Raw genomic sequence first — 22,845 nt, forward strand, 5'->3', positions numbered from 1 at the left:
TTTTAACAATATTTATTCTTCCAATCCATGAGCACGGAATGGATTTATTTGTATCTTCCTCAATTTTATGATTCTTGGTACAGTTGTGAATGGGATCAGTTTCTTTATTTGTCTCTCTGTTGCCTCATTATTAGTATATAAGAATGCAACTGATTTCCCTACATTGATTTTGTATCCTGGGACTTTGCTGAATTCATGTATCAGTTCTAGTAGACTTTTGGTGGAGTCTATCAGGTTTTCCATGTATAATATCATGTCATCTGCAGAAAGTGAAAGCTTGACTTCATTCCTGCCAATTTTGATGCCTTTAAATTCCTTTTGTTGTATGATTGCTGATTCTCGCACATCCAACACTATGTTAAACAACAGAGGTGAGATGGACATCCCTGTCTTGTTCCCGATTTCAGGGGGAAAGCTCTCAGTTTTTCCCCGTTGAGGATGATATTAGCTGTGGGGAACATACTTAAACATCATAAAAGCCATTTACAAATTTTTAAACATTGCATACCCCACCCAGTTGCTGCCTCCATGTGCAATGTCCCCAGTAGCTATAACACTGGGAATCTGGCCTAGAACTAGAAGCTCACTGCAAATTTGGCTAACACTGCTGCCCTGCCCCCAAGCTCTACTGTGGTCATGCCCCAAGACAGCCAGCCAGCTCAATAGTATCACACAAAGTAAGCAAAGACCCAAACAGGCAAAGAGGCAATGAAGAAGTCAGGATTGAAAGGAAAAGTGACTCAGGAAAAAAAGAAAAATACAGACAAACTAGCAAGACACAAGCAACACACATAGGAGGCTCCTTTGAAGTTCCAGGTTCTGCTGAACAGAAGACATTGCACCACAAGTCCCTTCAAGAGCTCTTCCTCATAACATCACTAAATTCAAGTGCAGAAGATGTAGTTGCCTTTCCTAACACATGGAAATAGACACAAGTAGGTAGACTAAATGGGGAGAGAGAGAACTATGTCCCAAATGAAAGAGCATCACAGCAGGGGACCTAAGCCAAAAAAATAAACAAAGCAGTATGACTGATGGAGAATTTAAAGTAATGATTATAAAGACACTCACTAGATTTGAGAAAAGGATGGAGGACATCAGTGAGACCACTAACAAAAACATTAAAAAAATAACATATGAAATGTGAAGAACTCAACAAAAAAATTTAAAAAATACACTAGACAGAACATAATAGGAAAGAGGTAGCAAAGGAATATATCAGTAGCCTGGAGTATAGAGTAGTAGATATAAATCCACCTGAGCAGATGAAAGACAAATACTGAATAATGAGAATAGACTTATAGAAATCAGTGACCCTATAAAAGTGTAATAGGGGTTCCTGGGTGGCTCAGTCGGTTAAGCATCTGACTTCAGCTCAGGTCATGATCTCGCCATTCATGAGTTTGAGCCCCATATTGGGCTCTGTGCTGACAGCTCAGAAGCTGGAGCCTGCTTCATATTCTGTGTCTCCCTCTCTCTCTGCCCCTCTCCTGCTCTCTCTCTCTCTCAAAAATAAATAAACATTAAAAAATTTTAAAGTGTAATAACATTCACATTACAGGGATCCCAGAAGAAAAGAGAGAAAGGGGGTAAGAATATGTATTTGAAGAAATAATAGCTGAAAACTTCCTGAATGTTGGAAAGGGAAACAGAGGACTGACACATAAATGCTGAAATGGCAAAAAAAAAAAAAAAAAAAAAAAGTGACAAAGAATTTTAAAGGTTGCCAGAGAAAATACAGTTACATACAAAGGAAATGCCATAAGGCTATTAGGGAGGAGATTTTTTTTTAGCAGAAACTTCAGGGGCGCCTGGGTGGCTTGGTCGGTTAAGTGTCCGACTTCGGCTCAGGTCATGATCTCACGGTCCGTGAGTTCGAGCCCCGCGTCGGGCTCTGTGCTGACAGCTCAGAGACTGGAGCCTGTTTCAGATTCTGTGTCTCCCTCTCTCTCTGCCCCTCCCCTGTTCATGCTCTGTCTCTCTCTGTCTCAAAAATAAATAAACGTTAAAAAAAAAGAAAAAAAAAAGAAAAAAAATAATACAAAAATGCTAATTCAAAAGGATACATACACCCTGATGTTTATAGCAGCATTATCTACAATAGCCAAATTATGGAAACAGTCCAAGTGTTCATCAACTGATGAATGAATAAAGAAGAGGTAGTAATGTGTGTGTGTGTGTGTGTGTGTAATGGAAAATTATTAAACCATAAAAATAATTAAATATCGCCATTTGTAATAACATGGATGGAGACAGAGAGTAATATGCCAAGCAAAATAAGTCAGTCAGAGAAAGAAATACCATAAGATTTTACTGATATGTGGAGTTTAAGAAACAAAACAAACCAGTAAGGGAAAAAAAAAGAGAGAGGGAGAGGGAAAGAGAGAGAGAGGCAAATCAAGTAACTATACAGAACAAACAGAATGGAGGTGGGTGAGAAGATCATTTAAATAAATGATGGGGATTAAGGAGTGCACTTGTTGTGATGAGCCCCAAGTATAGTATGGAATTGTTGAATCACTATATTGTACACCTGAAACTAATATTACACTATATGTTAACTAACTGGAATTCAAATAAAAACTTAAAAAAAAATAAAAGATAGCCTCAAGATTGACGAGAAGTAAAGACAGCAAGGCATATATAAGGAGAAGAAAGGCACATTAAGTTGTAAAAAGGTGCAAATAACATCATTAGCACATTGACAATAAAAGACTAAAGCATAAAGTAAAAAGTCACTCAAATAACCTGAAATCCAAAGAGACAAGTCTTTCTGACAATAGGAACATATGTTGTCTTATTTATGACATGTGAATTAAAGCAGTGGCCACCATAAAAGCAAGTAAGAATAAATTGGCAAAATTATTTTATGAGCTATTAAGTTCCATGTGTGGACTAACAGGATAGATTAGAATGGCTAAATATCTCAGACATAAGGGGGTGATAATTCACTGTTGCAAACTCTTTCTTATAAAAATTCCATAAGTTTTCATGAGAAAGAGTCTGTATTTGACAGGTGTACAGCGACTGTGCAAGAATCAACATGAAACATCAAGCCTGAACAAGATACTACTTCTGTATGAAGCAAAATCCTTACAATGCATTTGGGGGATAGGAGTTGGAAAAGGACAACAGAGACAACTATTATATTGAAGGCAAAGAAATAGAAACATTATCACTTGGGTAAAAGTAGAAGTTAGGCTTTCTTACCTGGGGTGTAGAAGAGAGTGAGAAGGGGAGGGGCAGAGAAAGAGGGGGACAGAGGTTCTGAAGCAGACTCTGTGCTGACAACAGCGAGCCTGATGTGGGGATTAAACTCACAAACTATGAGATCATGCCTTGAGCCTAAGTCAGATGCTCAAAACTAAGCCACACAGGCATCCCTACTCAATTGCTTTTTGAAAAAAAAATGCAAAGGCATATAAAAAATAGTTTATGAATAAATTGTGCTAGAAATATTTGGCACCCATAAATAGAAAGAAAGAAAGGAAGAAAGAAAGAAACAAAGAGAAAAAGAAAGAAAGAAAGAAAGAAAGAAAGAAAGAAGAAAAAGGAGGAAAAGAACAAACACATAGACCTCACATTTTCAAAAAAAAAAAAGGGGGGGGGGGCAAAATGGATGATAGGCCTAAATGGTGAATGCAAAATTGTAAAGCTTCTAGATTAAAAAACAGAATAAAATATGTATAATTTGAATTTATGATAAAATTTTATATACAAGACCAAATGTACAATGAAAGAAAAATTTTACAAATTGGATTTATTAAAATTAAAAACTTTGCTTACTGAAAATCACTATTAGGAAAACGAAAAGATAAGCCACAAATTGGAAAAACTATTTACAAATTATGTTTCTGATAAAGAACTTATATGTAGAATATGCAAAGGATACTTTAAAGTTATGAAAAATAATTTCTTAAATGGACAAAAGATCTGAACAAACAGACCTCCAAAATGTGCAGATGGCAAACAAGCATAATAAATATTACTCAACATTACTGTTGATTGCCTTGATATGAACGCTGAAGGACTTTCATTCCCTATTGGAGAGAATGCAAAATGGTACAGTTACTTTGGAAAACAGCTTGTCAGTTTCTTATAAAACTAAATAGTCTTAGACTATGGTCCAACAGTCACACATCTAGATATTTATCCAACTTATGTTCAAATGTATGAGCAGTGAGAAACTGTACACAAATGTTTATAAGAGCTTTCTTCAAAATTATCAACAATTAAAATCAAGATGTCCTTCAATATGTATGCGTATAAACAAAATTATACATTTTGTTTTTAAAAGATTAATCTATACACTGGAATATACTATTTAGAAATAAAGAGATGAGGGACACCTGGGTGGCTCAGTCATTGGAGGGCCTGACTCCTGATTTTGGCTCAGGTCATGAACTCATCGTTCATGGGATTTAACCCCTCATTAGGCTCTGTGTTGAGAGTGTGGAACCTGCTTGGGATTCTCTCTCCCTCTCACTCTTTCCCTTCCCCCCTCTCTCTCACTATTTCTCTCTTTCTCAAAATAAATAAATAAACTTAAAAAAATAAGTAAAAAAGGATGAACTATCAATTTATGCAGCAACATGGATGACTCTTAAGTGTAAATTGTGAAGTGAAAGAAACCTCTTTGAAAAGACTGTATACACTGCATAACTACATTTATGTTATTCTGAAAATGTAAAAATACAGAGATGAAAAAAAGATCAGTGGTTCTCCAGGTTTTGGAGAGGGAGAGTGTTAAACAGAAGCATAGGGGATTTTTTTAAGGTAGTGAGGCTATTCTGTATGCTACTATAGTAGCAGATATGTGACACTATGAGTGTGGTAAAACTTATAATATCTTACAGCATAAACAATAAGTCTTAATGAATACATATAAACAAACAAAAAAAAAAACCTCAGGAGATTCTGTTACCATAGGATGGAATTCAGACTGTGACCAAAGAATCTAATTGTATTACAAGTGCTTTCCATAAATTCACAGAGGGAGTGAGGCACTTGTATTGCAAGTGTATTACTTGTATTACAAGTGTATTACAATAATTACAATACACGTGCAATACAAGTGCTTTCCATAAATTCACAGAGGGAAAATGGTAGTGAAATGACTTAAGTAACTTTGGAAATAAATGGAAACTAGAAAACTAAAGACAAAAGAAACTGTACATGAACACTGTAGTCTAGATGGTAAAATTATTTTTCATGATAGGATGAGTTACAATTTGCAACCACTGTCCATGTATACTGAGAATCATCAAACCAGTAAATAGATAAATGGATGGTAGGAGTCTGTATTCATGCTGTTGGAAGAGGAGATTACAAACAAGCAGACAGAAAGGTTAGTATAATCCATGTGGTACTGGATTGGGATTAGAGTTGAAGACATTTATATGAACTCACAATTAGCTTAAACATAAATGTAAATATAAATTATATATATATAATTTAAATATAAATATATATTAATATATTTAAATATGAAAATATTTAAAGATGTGTGTGCATATATGAAGTAGTACACATATATTTTCTAGCTCTATCCACTAATAGGCCCTAGAAACAACAGCACCCCAGTAAAAATGAGCACATCCAGCACCAATATATTGGTTTCTAATACTATTCTCCAATTAAAGGAACTGGAGCTCCTTCGAGTAATTGCTGATGCTCAGAATGGAGAAAAAAATACACAATATGGTTCTGGAGCATCTTGTACTGCCAGAAAGCGAGGAAGTGCTGGAAAAAATACCCAAATGTCTATATGTCAAAGGTACACAGGAGCCACTTGAAAGAGCTCCCAATTGCTAAACCTGGAAGATATTTAACTTTAAGCAATAAAATTAAATAACATTAGATTATTATCCAAATTATAAAATAAATAACCATGAATCCATACTGATATACATAAGTGTTTAAATAAATAAATAGGTGGAAAGAGAATAGAAAAAAATTCCCATAAAGAATTTAAAATAATTTATGTATATTACTCACCCTTCACTCAGATGTAATAAGCCCTCCACCCTACCAGTCCCCCAATTATTAACTGCACATGGTAATTTTCTTCGAAGGGGTGCAGTACAGATAGGACAAGTGATTTTACAAACTTTATTTTAGTCAAGTGATCAGGCTGACATTATCAGTGAGTATTCACATTAGTAACATTTATCTATGCTATGTGATGACAGTAGCACTTTACCTATGCAGTCTTCCTCCAAAAAATCATATTGTCTCAACCATGAGTAAAATGTCAAACTAAAATTCAAGGTCATTCTACACAAATTGTGGCCGGTATTTCTCAAAACTTTCAAGGTAATCAAAAGCAAGAAAAGTCTGAGTGTTACAATTTAGAAAAGCCTGAGGAGATATGACTAAATATAATTGGCATCGTGATGGATTACTGAAATGATAAAAGTACATTAGGCAAAAACTGTATGAATAATATACAGAATAATTCGTAAGTGTATGAATAACTAATTATAATAATGCATCAATATTGGCACATTAATCTTGACAAATGTACTATGTTAATGTAAGACATCAGTAACAGGGGATAATAAAGGTGACATATACAGAAAATTTTGTACAATTTTCACTATAATTCTATAAATTTAAAACTGTTGTGAAATTAAATATTTATTAAATACTATTAAGTCTGGAAATATTTCTTGGAAAGGGTGAAGAGCAAGTGACTTTCTCATACATTGTTACTATGGATACAAAAAGGTACAGTTACTTTGGAAAACATTTTGTCAGTTTCTTATAAAGTTAGCAACACTTACATATGAGCCAGAATTCCACTCCTAGGTATTTGTTTAAGAAAAATGAAAACATATTTCCATACAAACATTTTTTACATAAATGTTTATAGTAGCTTTGTGTATATCAACAAAACCCTAGAAACAACCCCAAAGTTAATCAACAGATAAATGGATAATCGAATTTTTGTCAATCCATAAAATTCGACTGAAAAACATGCATGCAACCTCATGGATTAATTCTGAAACACTATGCTAATTGAAAAGAAGCAGAAGCAAAATATACGTATTTCATTATTTCATTTATAATATATTCTGTAAAAAGTAATAGTTTAAGGGCTGAAAACAGATAAGTGTTTGCAAGGGACTTGGATTGGGTGGAGACTTAAACTAAGGCATTAAGGAAACTTTTAGGGGGATTGTACTTTTATACATCTTATTTTTGATGGTGGTGACATGACTGTATATGTTTGTCAAAATTCAGAAACCCATACATCTAAAAATGGTAAATATCACTTTATGTTAATTTAACTCAATATATAAGAATTAAAAGGTAGATTCTTAAAAAAAATCTATAGCTCATTTGTTCTGTTTCTTAAATTCTGCATGTGAGTGAAATCACATGATATTTGTCTTTCTCTTATTTTGCTTAGTATAATACTCTCTGACTCCTTCCATGCAATTACAACTGGGAAAATTTCATTATATTTATGGCTGAGTAATATTTATTGTTTATATAAACCACCTCTTCTTTGTCCACTCATTAGTCAATGGACACTTGGACTATTTCCATAATTTGGCTATTGTGGATAATGCTGCCATAAACATCAAGGTACATGTATCCATTTGAGTTAGTATTTTTGTATTCTTTGGGTAAATTCTTAGTAGTGCAATTGCTGGATCATAGGTTAGTTTTACTGTTAACTTTTTGAGGAACCTCCATACTGTTTTACACAGTGGCTGCACCAGTTTACATCCCCACCAACAGTATAAGAGGGTTTCCCTTTCTCCACTTCCTTGCTAACACCTGCTGTTTCTTGTGTTGTTGATTTTAGCCATCCTGATAGGTGTGAAGTGATATATCTCACTGTAATTTTTTTTTGCTTATTTATTTATTTATTTATTTATTTATTTATTTTTGAGAGAAAGAGAGGGAGAGAGAGTAGGGGAAGGACAGAGAGAGAGAGATGGAGAGAAAAAAATCCCAATGCAGGGGTTGAACCCATGAAACCACGAGGTGATGACCTGACCTAAAACAAAGAATCGGATGCTTAACTGACTGAGCTACCCAGCGCCCATATCTCATTGTAGTTCTGAATTGTATTTCCCTTATGAGTGATGTTGACAATCTTTTCATATATCTGTTGGCCAGCTTTATGCTTTCTTTAGAAAAATGTCTATTCATGTCTTCTGCCTATTTTTAAACTGGCTTATTCATTTTTTGGGTGTTGAGTTTTATAAGTTCTTAATATATTTTGGATACTAATCCTGTATCAGATATGTCATTTGCGAATATATTCTCTTATTTTGTAGGTTGCCTTTTAGTTCTGTTCATTGTTTCCTTTGTTGTGCAAACCCTTTTTATTTTGATGTAGTCCCAATAGTTTATTTTTGCTTTTGTTTCCTTTGCCTTAGGAGACATAGCTAGTAAGAAGTTGCTATGGTTGACATCAAGGAAATTACTTCCTGTGTTCTTTAAGATTTTAATGGTTTCATGTCTCACATTTAGGTATTACAGAAATGAGAAAGAGAGGCAAACCAAGAAACAGACTCTTTATAGAGAACAAATTTGTGATTACTAGAGGGGTGGGGGATGCAACAATGGGTTATATAGGTACTGGGGATTAAGGAGTGCACTTGTGATGAACACAAGGTGTTTATGGAATTTTTGAATCCCTAAATGGTACACCTGAAACTAGTAAATTCTAACTAACTTGAATTTAAATAAAAAACAAAAAAAACATATTTATATCTTTAAAATAATGTCTGATAACTGCTACTATTCATCTATTTACAATAGTTTTGCCTCTAAATTTAGAATCAGTTTTCTAGGTATCTTTATTTTTATTTTTTTAGGATAGACATGTATTTGTACCTTATTAGTAACATTGGAGCACAACAATGCTAATGTGGTTAATGCTTGACATTACTGAACTCTGTACTTATTAATGGTTACAATGGAAAATTTCATTTTATGTGTTTTTTACCACAATTATATATAAATAATATAATATTTTATATAATAATTTATAATATTTATATTATTTATAATAATATTATTATATATTATTTATTTATATTATATTATGTATAATATATTATGTATAATATATTATATATAATATTTATAATATTTTATATAATAATTTATATAATCATATATATATATATATTTGAAGTATGCATGAGAAACTGACAAAGAAATGTTGCCTGTTTGGGGAAGAGTCAGGGTGCATAGAGTCAGTTATTTTGGGTTTTATATCATTTTGATTTTTCAAACATGTGAATGTATTACCTATTCAAAAATTAATTTAAATTAATCGCTTGGATTATTTTATTTCTTTATTTTCATTTTATTTTTCTGATTACAAATTCATTTCTTAAACTCTTTGACCCTTCCTCTCAATGTGATCCAACTCATAGTTTGGTAGTCTCTTTTTTCTTGGAGACACTCTTCCTGGAGTCCATTCTCTTGCTGTCATATGGTTTGGCTGGTCAGTAGTTCTGGTGCACTGCTGTACCTTGAGGTATCCCTTCATCAACAGTCTAGGAATTAATGCCCTTCCACTCTTTCTTGTGATTGAGCCACTTCCTAGATCCCATGCCTCATTCTTTTTCATTTTCTTATCATTTTGTGGAACACATCTCCAAGAGCTTGCTCTAAAAATATCTGGGGCACCTGGGTGGCTCAGTCAGTTAAGTGTCCAACTCTTGATTTCAGGCTCAGGTCATGATCGTGCGGTTTGTGAGATAGAGCCCCATGTTAGGGTCCATGTGCTGACAGCACAGAATCTGCTTAGGATTTTCTCTATCCCTCTGTCTCTGCCGCTCCTCTGCTCATGCTGTTTTTTCTCTCTCTCAAAATAAATACACTTGAAAATATATATTTTTATATAAATTATTTATTTGTATATATTTATGTTAAATTATATTTTATATATTTATATAGTACAGTATATTATATAAATATAATATATTATATATAGTCATATATATTATATATATAAATGATCAAGAAAGTAATAAAGACAACCCACAGAAGGGAAGAAAATTTTTACAAATCATTTATCTGATAAGGGCTTTGTGTATAGAATAAATAACACTTACAATTTAATGAATACAATTTAAAATGGACAAATGGTCTTAATGGGCAGGTTTTCAAAGGAGATATACAAATAAGCATATGAAAAAAATGTTTGACATAATTAGACAACAGGGAAATGAAAAATTAAAACCACAATGTGATACCAGTTCACACCCATTAGTATGACTATTATACAGTTAGAGAGTAATAAGTGTTGGCAAGGATGTGAAAAAATTGAAACACTCAGATACTCAGATTTCTCAGTGGGAAAGTAAAATGGCTCAATGTCTTTGGAAAACAGCCTGGCAGTTTCTCAAAAGTTTAAAAACAGTTGCCATATGATCCAATGATTCAACTACTAGCTACATACCCAGGTGAATTAAAAAAATATGTCCACACAAAAATTTGTATATGAATAATCATAGCATCATTTATAGTATCCAAAAAGTAGAAAGAAACCAAGTGTCCATTAAGTGAGGAATGGGTAAATAGAATGTGGTATATCCATACAATGGAACATTAGTTGGCAAATAAAAATTTCCTCTGCTATCTGAAAGTAGAGTGTTCCTATGAAAACTTACATAGGTGAAAATGGCATAAAGTAAGGAGCAATTACCAAGAATTTATATGGAAAATTTTTGAGCATTTCCATACCCAAAAATAAATCAAGATAAAGTACAGATATAGTTCAAAATTGAGCCCCACATCAAGCTCTGCACTGACAGCATGGAGCCTGCTTGGGATTCTCTCTCCCTCTCCCTTTGTCCCTCCTGCTCACTGTCTCTCTCTCTTTATCTCTCTCGCTTTCTCTCTCTCTCTTTCTCTCTCTCAAATCAAATAAATGAACATTTTAAAAAGCTATGGAAGCTTAATGCTGACATACTGAGTGTAGTTTCCAGAAAAGAATCTTGACAGTGCCACTTTCAAAGTTCAGGGTGCATGCTGCCTCTATAAATGGCTTGCTGCAAAACAAATACTGAATTATATTGTCACTTTCCGCTGCTTTTGGTTACTGAAAACAGGTACTAATGTAAGGCTTTCATAAAAGTGAGGTGGTGTAACATAAACTTTTGAAGAACGGGGGATACCTGTAAAAATAAATGAAGTACTGATACATGGTACCACATGAATTAACCTTGAAAACATGATAAATGAAAATAGCCAGTTACAAAGGGAGCACATATCATATGTTTCTGATTATATGAAATGTTCAGAATAGACAAATCTGTAGAGACAGAAAGTGAATTAGTGGTTTCTTATGGTTGGGAGAGATAAGGAGGTTGGTCAGTGATAGCTACATGATCCAATATTTCTTCTTGGATTAATAAATATTTTAAATGCTGTGGTGATGAAAGCTCCACTATGAATATACTAAAAGCCAATGGATTATACATTAAAAGACTGAATTAAATGGTGTATAAATTATGTCAGCAAGGATATTAAGATTTATATTATTTATAGCAGAAATTCTAAAGTACATAAGAATAAAACCAAGGAAAACATACACAATATTTATGTGGAGAAAATAATATAAATAATTAAACACATTAAATAGATACTTAAGAAATATATTAATAGGTAGGAAGAATCATTATATTAAAAATGTCAGTTTTCTCAAATTAAAAAACAAAATAGCACCTGGAAATCCATGTGTTATAATCACTGGCTTAGAACTTTTATTACAGCAAAGTGATTTGAAGTGACATTTGGAGCACTTTGAAGAGTTTTGAAGAGGGTCAGGGAACAGTATATAAGTTCTTCTAAAACAATCCTTCAAAATCAATACAGAACAAATATTCATGGTCACTTTATAAATAAGAAAGTATATTTGTATTCCAAGAACCTTCAGGCATTACACACTCCTTTGTATTGCTATAAATATTGGATTTTATTCTGAGCTACTAGCTGAAATTTTCCTAAACTGCAGTCCATGGAGAAGCTATAGGAGTTTTGTACACTTTTAGAAATCATATGCAAAAGGAATGGATATATGTGCACATGTGTATTTTTCTAGAGAGATTCTTTATCTCTCTGATTTTTAATAGGGTGTACAACTTGGATATATAAGAACCAGTGCTCTAATGAATACTATCGGTTGATTCTACGATAGTGGTTCTTAAGTCTAATGAACCCAAAATACCTGGGTGTTCAAAAAATTATACAATCTCACTATCTACCATATATATATGCTGATAGAAGTAGATCTGAAGTGGACCACAAAAATTTGTATATTTTGGTATAACTTCACTCCAGAATCACTGCAGCATGCATCTACTGAGTTTCTAATTCTATGTTAGGGACTATTCTAAGGGAAATAAAAATATAATAATACATTTTCTTGACAAAGTTCAGATTTAAATGGAAATGAGAACATTTATATGTAATAGTATAATAATAAAGTTATACACACTGTTTTACTGAATCAGAGAAAAAAGAGGACCTTAATTTATCCTGATTGGGGAATGGAGTAGGGAAATTTGGAGACTGGGAGTGGAGAAGAGTAGTGGGGGCTATAAGAACTACTATTTGTCGATTGTACCATATTCTTTTGGCCAGAATTTGAACTCCTTGCCCATTTAATTTCATAGGAGGCTGAAAAATGTAGTCTATCTCAGTACCCATGAGGAATGGGAAATGAATTTCCTGAAGCTAGCTAGTCTGTTATGGCATACTGTCTAGTATACACCTGGCTATTCATATCTTCATTAAACAAAACAACTTAGGTGCTTACTATATGCCAGACCCTCTTATGGGTATTAAGGGTATGGCTGGGAATAAGACATATATAAACCTTTGCCTATATGTGTCTGAAATCCAGGAAAGTGATCTGAGGGGATTATTTCTATTTAGGAAAGATTAATAAAACACAGAACTTACTCGTATAAGCATATAAAGAATTATGTATTAAAGAATAAGTTTTAAAAGCATACAATCATGACTTCCATCCAAATATAAAATGAGCAGGTGTTGAAGGTTTTATTTAAATTACCACTTAAATAGATAACAAGTAAGTCAGATCGGTTTTCCTAGGGAGATTGTAGGCTTTGACTCCATAATAGAAGTCAATATTAGCTCTTAAAAGTGAATTGGGAGGGCCTCCTGGCTGGCTAAGTCAGTAGAACATATGACTCTTGATTCAGGGCTATAAGTTTGAAGCCCACATTGGGGGTGGAGTTTAATTTTTTAAAAAGGATGATTGGCATACTTGACAAAATGAGCTTCATTCACAAATATGACATTGTAGGCAAGGCCTTGGTTGCATGTTTTATTTCTTCACATATATCCTAGTAAAAAGGGATATAGTATCTTACTGAATCTATACAAATGAGTATATTACCTAAAAAGTTAGGAGATATAGTGAAAGGATCTCAATTATTTTTTTAATATGAAATTTAATGCCAAATTGGTTTCCATACAACACCCAGTGCTCATCCCAAAAGGTGCCCTCCTCAATTCCCATCACTCACACTCCCTTCCCTCCCACCACACCATCAACCCTCAGTTTGTTCTCAGTTTTTAAGAGTCTCTTATGCTTTGGCTCACTCCCTCTCTAACCTTTTCTTTTTCCTTCCCCTCCCCCATGGTCTTCTGTTAGGTTTCTCAGGATCCACATAAGAGTGAAAACATATGGTATCTGTCTTTCTCTTTATGACTTATTTCACTTAGCATAACAATCTCAAGTTCCATCCACGTTGCTACAAAAGGTCATATTTCATTCTTTCTCAATGACAAGTAGTATTTCATTGTGTATACAAACCACAATTTCTTTATCCATTCATCAGTTGATGGACATTTAGGCTCTTTCCATAATTTGGCTATTGTTGAAAGTGCTGCTATAAACATTGGGGTACAAGTGCCCCTATGCTTCAGTGCTCCTGTATCCCTTGAGTAAATTCTTAGCAGTGCTATTGCTGGGTCATAGGGTAGATCTATTTTTAATTGTTTGAGGAACCTCCACACTGTTTTCCATAGCGGTTGCACCAGTTTGCATTCCCACCAACAGTGCAAGAGGGATCCCATTTACCACATCCTTGCCAGCATCTATAGTCTCCAGGTTAGTTCATTTTAGCCACTCTGACTGGCGTGAGTAGATATCTGAGTGTGGTTTTGATTTGTATTTCCCTGATGAGGAGCGACATTGGACATCTTTTCATGTGCCTGCTGGCCATCTGGATGTCTTCTTTAGAGAAGTGGCTCTTCATGTTCTCTACCCATTTCTTCACTGGATTATCTATTCTTTGGGTGTGGAGTTTTCTGAGTTCTTTATAGATTTTAAATACCAGCCCTTTCTCTGATATGTCATTTGCAAATATCTTTCCCCATTCTGTTGGTTGCATTTTGGTTTTGTTGATTGTTACCTTTGCAGTGCAGAAGCTGTTTATCTTCATGAGGTCCTAACAGCTCATTTTTCCCTTTAATGCCCTTGCCTTTGGGGATGTGTCAAGTAAGAAATAGCTGCGGCTGAGGACAGTGAGGTTTTTTTTCCTGCTTTCTCCTCTAGGGTTTTGATGGCTTCCTGTCTCACATTCAGGTCCCTTATCCATTTTGAGTTTATTTTTGTGGATGGTGTAAGAAAGTGGTCTAGTTTCATCCTTCTGCATGTTACTGTCCAGTTCTCCCAGCATCATTTGTTAAAGAGACTGTCTTTTTTCCATTGGATATTCTTTCCTGCTTTGTCAAAAAATAGCTGGCCATACTTTTGTGGGTCAAATTCTGGAGTCCCTATTCTATTCATTTGTTCTATGTGTCTGTTTTGTGCCAATACCATGCTGTCTTGATGATTACAACTTTGGAATAGAGGCTAAAGTCTGGAATTGTGATGCCTCCTGCTTTGGTTTTCTTCTTCAAAATTACTTGGCTATTCGGGGCCTTTTGTGGTTCCATACAAAATTTAGGATTGCTTGTTCTAGCTTCGAGAAGAATGCTGGTGCAATTTTGACTGGGATTGCATTTAATGTGTAGATAGCTTTGGGTAGTATTGACATTTTAACAATGTTTATTCTTCCAATCCATGAGCATGGAATGTTTTTCCATTTCTTTATATCTTCTTCAATTTCCGTCATAAGTTTCTATAGTTTTCAGCATACAGATCTTTTACATCTTTGGTTAGGTTTATTCCTAGCTATTTTATGCTTCTTGGTGCAATTTTGAATGGGATCAGTTTCTTTATTTCCCTTTCTGTTGCCTCATTGTTAGTGTATAAGAATGCAACTGATTTCTGTACATTGATTTTGTATCCTGCGACTTTGCTGAATTCATGTATCAGTTCTAACAGACTTTTGGTGGAGGCTATTGGATTTTCTATGTATAATATCGTGTAATCTATAAAACTGAAAGCTTGACTTCATCTTTGCCAATTTTGATGTATTTGATTTCCTTGTGCTATCTGATTGCTGATGCTAGTACTTCCAACACGATGTTAAACAACAGCGGTGAGAGTGGACATCCCTGTCGTGTTCTTGATCTTAGGGGGAAAGCTCTCAGTTTTTCCCCATTTAGGATGATATTAGCTTTGGGCTTTTCATAAATGGCTTTTATGATCTTTAAGTATGTTCCTTCTATCCCAACTTTCTCGAGGGTTTTTATTAAGAAAGGATGCTGGATTTTGTCAAATGCTTTTTCTGCATCGATTGACAGGATCACATGGTTCTTATCTTTTCTTTTATTAATGTGATGTATCACGTTGATTGATTTGCAAATGTTCAACCAGCCCTGTAGCCCAGGAATGAATCCCACTTGATCATGGTGAATAATTATTTTTATATGCTGTTGAATTCGGTTTGTTATTATCTTATTGAGAATTTTTGTATCCATATTCATCAGGGATATTGGCCTGTAGTTCTCTTTTTATGCTGGGTCTCTGTCTGGTTTAGGAATCAAAATATGGTGGCTTCATAGACTGAGTCCAGAAGTTTTCCTTCTCTTTCTATTTTTTGGAACAGCTTGAGAAGGATAGGAATTATCTGTGCTTGAAATGTCTGGTAGAATTCCCCTGGTAAGCCATTTGGTCCTGGACTCTTATTTTTGGGGAGATTTTTGATAACTGATTCCATTTCTTTGCTCGTTATGGGTCTGCTCAAGTTATCTATTTCTTCCTGTTTGAGTTTTGGAAGTGTATGGGTGCTTTGGAATTTGTCCCTTTCTTCCAGGTTGTTCAGTTTGTTGGCATATAATCCTTCATAGTATTCCCTGATAATTGCTTGTATTTCTGAGGGATTGGTTGTAATAATTCCATTTCTTTCATGAGTTTATCTATTTGGGTCATCTCCCTTTTCTTTTTGAGAAGCCTGGCTAGAGGTTCATCAATTTTGTTTATTTTTTCAAAAAAAAAAAAAAAGAAAACTATTGGTTTCATTGATCTGCTCTACTGTTTTGTTTTGTTTTATTTTAGATTCTATATTGTTTATTTTTGCTCTTATCTTTTTTATTTATCTTCTTCTGCTGGGTTTGGGGATTTTTTCCTGTTCTCCTTCTTTTTCCTTTGGGTGAGCTGTTAGATTTTGTATTTGGGATTTTTCTTGTTTCTTGAGAGGCCTGGATTGCAGTTTATTTTCCTCTCAGGACTGCCTTCACTGCATCCCAAAGCATTTGGATTTTTTTTTTTAATTTGCATTTGTTTCCATATATTTATTAATTTCTTCTCTAATTTGCTGGTTGACCCATTCATTCTTTAGTAGGGTGTCCTTTAACCTCCAGGCTTTTGGAGGTTTTCCAGACTTTTTCCTGTGGTTGATTTCAAGCTTCATAACATTGTGGTCTGAAAGTGTGCATGGTAGGATCTTAATTCTTTTATACTTATGAAGGGCTGTTTTGTGACCCAGGATGTAATCTATCTTGGAGAATGTTCCATGTGCACTCAAGAAGAAAGTACATTGTTGCTTTGGGATGCAGAGTTCTAAATATATCTGACAAGTCCTTCTGATCCAACGTATCATTCAGAGCCCTTGTTTCTTTACTGTTTCTCTGTCTAGATGATCTATCCATTTTTGTAAGTGGAGTATTAAAGTATCCTGCAATTACCACATTCTTATCAATAAGGTTGCTTGTTTGTGATTAATTGTTTTATATATTTGGGGTTTCCGAATTTGGTGCATAGACATTTATAATTGTTAGCTCTTCCTGATGGAGATACCCTGTAATTATTATATAATGCCATTCTTCATCTCTTGTTACAGCCTTTACTTTAAAATCTACTTTGTCTGGTATAAATATGGCTACTCCAGCTTTCTTTTGACTTCCAGTAGCATGATAGATAGTTCTCCATCCCCTCACTTGCAATCTGAAGGTGTCCTGAGGTCTAAAATGAGTCTCTTGTTGACAGAAAATAGATGGGTCTTGGTTTTTTATCCATTCTGATACCCTATGTCTTTTGTTTAGAGCATTTAGTCTATTTACATTCAGTGTTATTATTGGAAGATATGGGTTTAGAGTCATTGTGATGTCTGTAGGTTTCATGCTTGTAGTAATGTCTCTGGTACTTTGTGGTCCTTGCAACATTTCACTCACAGATCCCCCCTTAGGATTTCTTGTAGGGCTGGTTTAGTGGTGACGAATTCCTTCAGTTTTTGTTTGTTTGGGAAGACCTTTATCTCTCCTATTCTGAATGACATACTTGCTGGATAAAGGATTCTCGGCTACATATTTTTTCTGTTCATCACTTTGAAGATGTCCTGCCATTCCTTTCTGGCCTGCCAAGTTTCTGTAGATAGTTCTGCCACTAGTCTTATGGGTCTCCCTTTATAAGTTAGAGCGTGTTTATCCCTAGCTGCTTTCAGAATTTTCTCTTTACTTGTATTTTGACAGTTTCACTATGATATGTCGTGAAGAAGATAGATTCAAGTTACATCTGAAGGGAGTTCTCTGTGCCACTTGAATTTCAATGTCTGTTTCCTTCCCCAGATCAGGGAAGTTCTCAACTATGATTTGTTCAAGTACACCTTCAGCCCCTTTTTCTCTCTCTTCCTCTTCTGGCATTCCTATTATACAGATATTGTTGCCTTTGATTGCATCACTTAATTCTCTAATTCTCCCCTCATACTCCTGATTTTTTTTATCTCTCTTTTCCTCAGCTTCCTCTTTTTCCATAATTTTATCTTCCAATTCACCTATTCTCTCCTCTGTCTCTTCAATCCTAACTGTGGTTGCCTCCATTTTATTTTGCACCTCATTTATAGCATTTTTTTAGCTCCTCACGCCTATTTCTTAGTCCCTGGATCTCTGTAGCAATAGATTCTCTGCTGTCCTTTATACTTTTTTCAAGCCCAGCAATAAATTCTATGACTATTATTCTAAATTCTTGTTCCATTATATTGCTTAAATCATGTTTGATCAATTCGTTAGCTGTCGCTACTTCCTGGAGTTTCTTTTGAGAAGAGTTCTTCCATTTTGTCATTTTGGGTAGTCCCTGGAGTGGTGCTGAACTGCAGGGAACTTCCCCTGTGCTTTCTGGAGTAACTTGTGTTGGTGGTTGGGGCCGCAGTCAGACCTGATGTCTATTCCAGCCCACTGCTGGGGCCACAGTTAGACTGGTGTGTACCTTATCTTCCCTTTTCCCAGGGGCACAACTCACCATGGAGTGGTGTGTCCCCTGTCCAGGTTACTTGCACACTGTCAGGCTTTGATGGGATCTGGTGTATTAGCTGGGGTGGATCTGCAAGGTGCACAGGGGCAGGAAGTGCAGGCTTAGCTCACTTTGCTGTTGGTGGTCCCATGTGGGAGGGGCCCTGCAGCACCAGGAGGGAGGCAGGCCTGTCAGAGAGATGGATCCACACTAGCACAGCATTGGGTGTTTGTGCAGTGCAAGCAAGTTCGGTGACGGGAACTGGTTCCCTTTGGGATTAGGGCTGGGGGATGGGAGAGGGAGATAGTGCTTGCCATCACCTTTGTTCCCTGAGGAGTTGAGTTCTGTCTCCCTGCACTCAACAACTCTCCCTCCTGGTGTTCTCTTGCCCTCCTGCTCTCCTCTGAGCAGAGCTGTTGACTTTTATCATTCCAGATGTTAAGTCCCACTGGCTGTCAGAACTCATGGAGTCTGGCCCCTCCACTTTTGCAAGCCAGACTATGGCATCTCTGCCTTGCCAGACAGGCTGCCATTCCATTGCCCCAGCTCCCTCCCACCAGTCCACGTAGCATGCACTGCCTCTCTGCCCTTCCTACTCTCTTCTGTGGGCCTCTTGTCTATGCTTGGCTCCGGAGAGTCCATTCTGCTAGTCTTCTGGCAGTTTTCTGGGTTATTTAGGCAAAATAAACATTTTTAAAATAGTACAGGACAATGTGTCAAAATTTTATCCTCTGGGGAAGCAGAGAAATGGGAGTGAACTTGAACCCAGTCAGGGGAGTTACAGGCAACATCCTCAATGTGGGTATCTGGACAATGGTGACTTTGTCCTCATGTCCTCCTAGAGAGTATCTTAAATCTATGGAGTCAGTGAAAATCAGATATTAAAAAGTGTTTCATTTCAGTTTGCAAAATCAAAGTCTACGAAATTATTATTCAGTCTAGATAGTCTAACAGGGAAGAGAAAGTACTTCTCATATATTTGGAGTATAAAACATGTTAGCAAACTGTGTCCCTTGTGCCAAATCTATCCTAAAGCCTTTGTATGCCCCATAGCTAATTTTTTTAATGTATTTATATGTTTCATAACTGGTGCAGCCACTCTGTAAAACAGTATGGAGTTTCCTCAAAAAATTAAAAATAAAACTACCCTACAACCCAACAATTGCACTACTAAGTATTTATCCAAAGGATTCAAAAATGATGATTTAAAGGGACACATGCACCCCGATGTTCATAGCAGCACTATCAACAATAGCCAAATTATGTAAAGAGGCCAAATTTCCATTGGCTGATGAATGGATAAAGAAGATGTGGTATATACATACAATGGAAGATTACTCGGTGATCAAAAAGAATGAAATCTTGCCATTTGCAACAATATAGATGGAACTAGAGTGTATTATGCCAAGCAAAATAAGTCAGTCAGAAGAAGATAAATATATGATTTCCCTCATATGTGGAATTTAAGAAAACAGATGATCATAGGGAAAGAAAAGTAAAAAAAAAAAAGATGAAAAGAGAGGGAGGAAAACCATAATAGAGTTTTAAATACAGAGAACAAACTGAGGGTTGCTGGAGGGGAGGTGGGTAGGGGATGGGCTAAATGAGTGATAGGCATTAAAGAAAACACTTATTGGAATAAGCGCTGGATGGTGTTATATGTAAGTGATGAATCACTTTTTTCTACTCCTGAAATCATTATTACACTATATGTTAACTGGTTGAATTGGGTTTAAATAAAATTTTAAAATTTAACCAAAAAAAAGAAAAGGAAAATATGTGACCAAGAGTGTACGTAGCCTACAAAGTCTAACATATTTATTTAATTCCTGACCCTTTACAGAGAGATTGTGACACATAGTATAGAACAGTAAAATACAACATTAACTGTATTTTAAATAAATAACTATAAGATTTTTCTCATCAGGTCATATAGTCCTATGCAATTATAAAAACTTCCAAACTGTTTTCCAGAGAATCTATACTATTTTACATCCTCAACAAAATGTATCTGTGTCTTCACCAGGAAAAAGGATTTTTGCCAAATATGGAATCTAGCTCAAGAAGTCTGTCCCTGCAGGGCATAGAATTCTGTAAAACTTTTAGGGAAAAAAAAACATGAAAGAAAACCTTCAGAATCTAGGCAAAGAATTCTTAGACTTGCACAGCACAATCCATAAAAGGAAATATTGACAAATTAGTCACCATAAAGACAACAACAACAATAACAGTTTTCTTTGTGAAAGGCCATATGAAGAGGATGAAAAGACAGACCAGGAGAAAATATTTCCAAATTACATATGTGACAAAAGACTAGTGTCTAAGATACATGAAGAAGTCTCAAAATTCAACAGTAAAAGAAACAAACAATCCAATTAAAAAATGGACAACAGATATATCACCAATAAACAGATGACAAATAAGTACATGAAAAGATGTTCAATATCATTAGCCATTATGAGGATGCAAATTAAAACTACATGATACACTACATATCTCTAAACATCACAATGTTTAAAATATAAATAATGACAATACCAAAATGCTGGAAACACCCCAATGTCTTTCAATGGTGAATGATTAAACAAACTGTAGTTCATCAATACCATGGAATACTCTAAACCACACAAAACAACAAACAATTAATACACACACACACACACACACACAAACACACAAAACCTAGATGAATCTCCTGGGAATTATGCTAGTGCAAAAATCCAATCCCAAAGACTACATACTCTATGATCCCATTTATATAACATACTTTAAGTGCCAAAGTTATACAAGTAGAAAATAGTGGTTTCCAAAGTTTAGGAATCAACTTTGAGTGGCAGAAAACAGGTGGGTATCATTATAGGAGAGCAGCAAGGATCCTTGCTTGTGATGATGGAACTCAACTGTATCTTGACTGTGGTGATGGATACATGAAAATACATATATGATGGAATTGTATTAATACAATAAATTTGGACTCAATAAATTTACAGGAAATATACTCATGCATATGTACAAATAAAACCAGTGAAATATGAATAAGGCCTAGGTATTTTATCAAAAACTCTTTTCTGGTTCTGATATTAGGCTATAGTTTTCTATGATTTTACCATTGATAAGAATTGCATAAAGTAGGGAGAACATTAGGTCTCTGTATTATTCTGTACAACTGCATGTGAATTTAAAATTCTCTAAATAAAAAAAATGTTTCATAAAGTAAACACAGAAGGTATTGTAGCTGAAAATAACCTTAGCTCTTTTACCAAGTACAGAAAATTATGTTGTTAGGACAGAATATTTTCTGTTAGGGGAATATGTCCTAATAGGACATGAAGATTTTACAGATAGTGAGAACAACCTTGAATACAGTACACAAAAACATTAATGAGTAATCAAGGAAACAAACATCAAAATTGACCAAAATTTGTTAACATTTTAATGCATTTTACAGTTTCTTTTCAGACTCATCTATCATAAATCAACCCAAATATTCATTTATGAATTTTGTTTTTGTTATTATCTTTCATATCTTCAGCAAAGTGACAATTTACTATAGGATTTTTTTTCCTTCATGGTGTCCACAAAATTACAATTTTCATATAATACTAATATATTATTTATCTTAATAATTCATTCATTATTTAATATGGGAAATATCAATATATATAATGCACACCAAACAAAATATCTTGGGGTTTTGTTCATATATGCAGAGTCTGGAATTTGCCATACTGTGTTCTCCCCAGATTGACTTCTAACCCAGAGGAAGTAACAGAGATGAGATTTACTCTCTCATCTAAATAAAGAAGAGACAAAATAATTGAAACATTTTTAAAGACAATTATCCCTGAAAGAGAGGGAAAAAATGAGCTGAGCCTTACAATTTCCCAACTAATTGCTATGAAAGTGTTTCTAGTCATCATCATAGGAAAAACCCAGGTGAAGCCCAGTAGACTCCCTAGGCTCAGGAGATGGACCTGAGAGTCCAGGGAGATCAAGGCAGCTAAGATTTGCACGACAGACTATAAGAGGATAGAGAATTTCAAAAAGTGAGAATTCTGTAAACATACAATCTCTACAATTACACAGAAAAGTAATGATCATGTGTAGGTACACTACCTGAGGCTAAAAGACAAGCACAAAATACGTTTAGAGGGGAAAGTACTTGGTGCTCCAACAAAGGAAGGGATAGTGCTTGTTCCCATCAGCTACACTGGAAGGTT

This window comes from Panthera pardus, unplaced genomic scaffold (assembly GCF_024362965.1).
Source record: "Panthera pardus isolate Hobbes unplaced genomic scaffold, ASM2436296v1 HiC_scaffold_27, whole genome shotgun sequence".
NCBI lineage: Eukaryota > Metazoa > Chordata > Mammalia > Carnivora > Felidae > Panthera > Panthera pardus.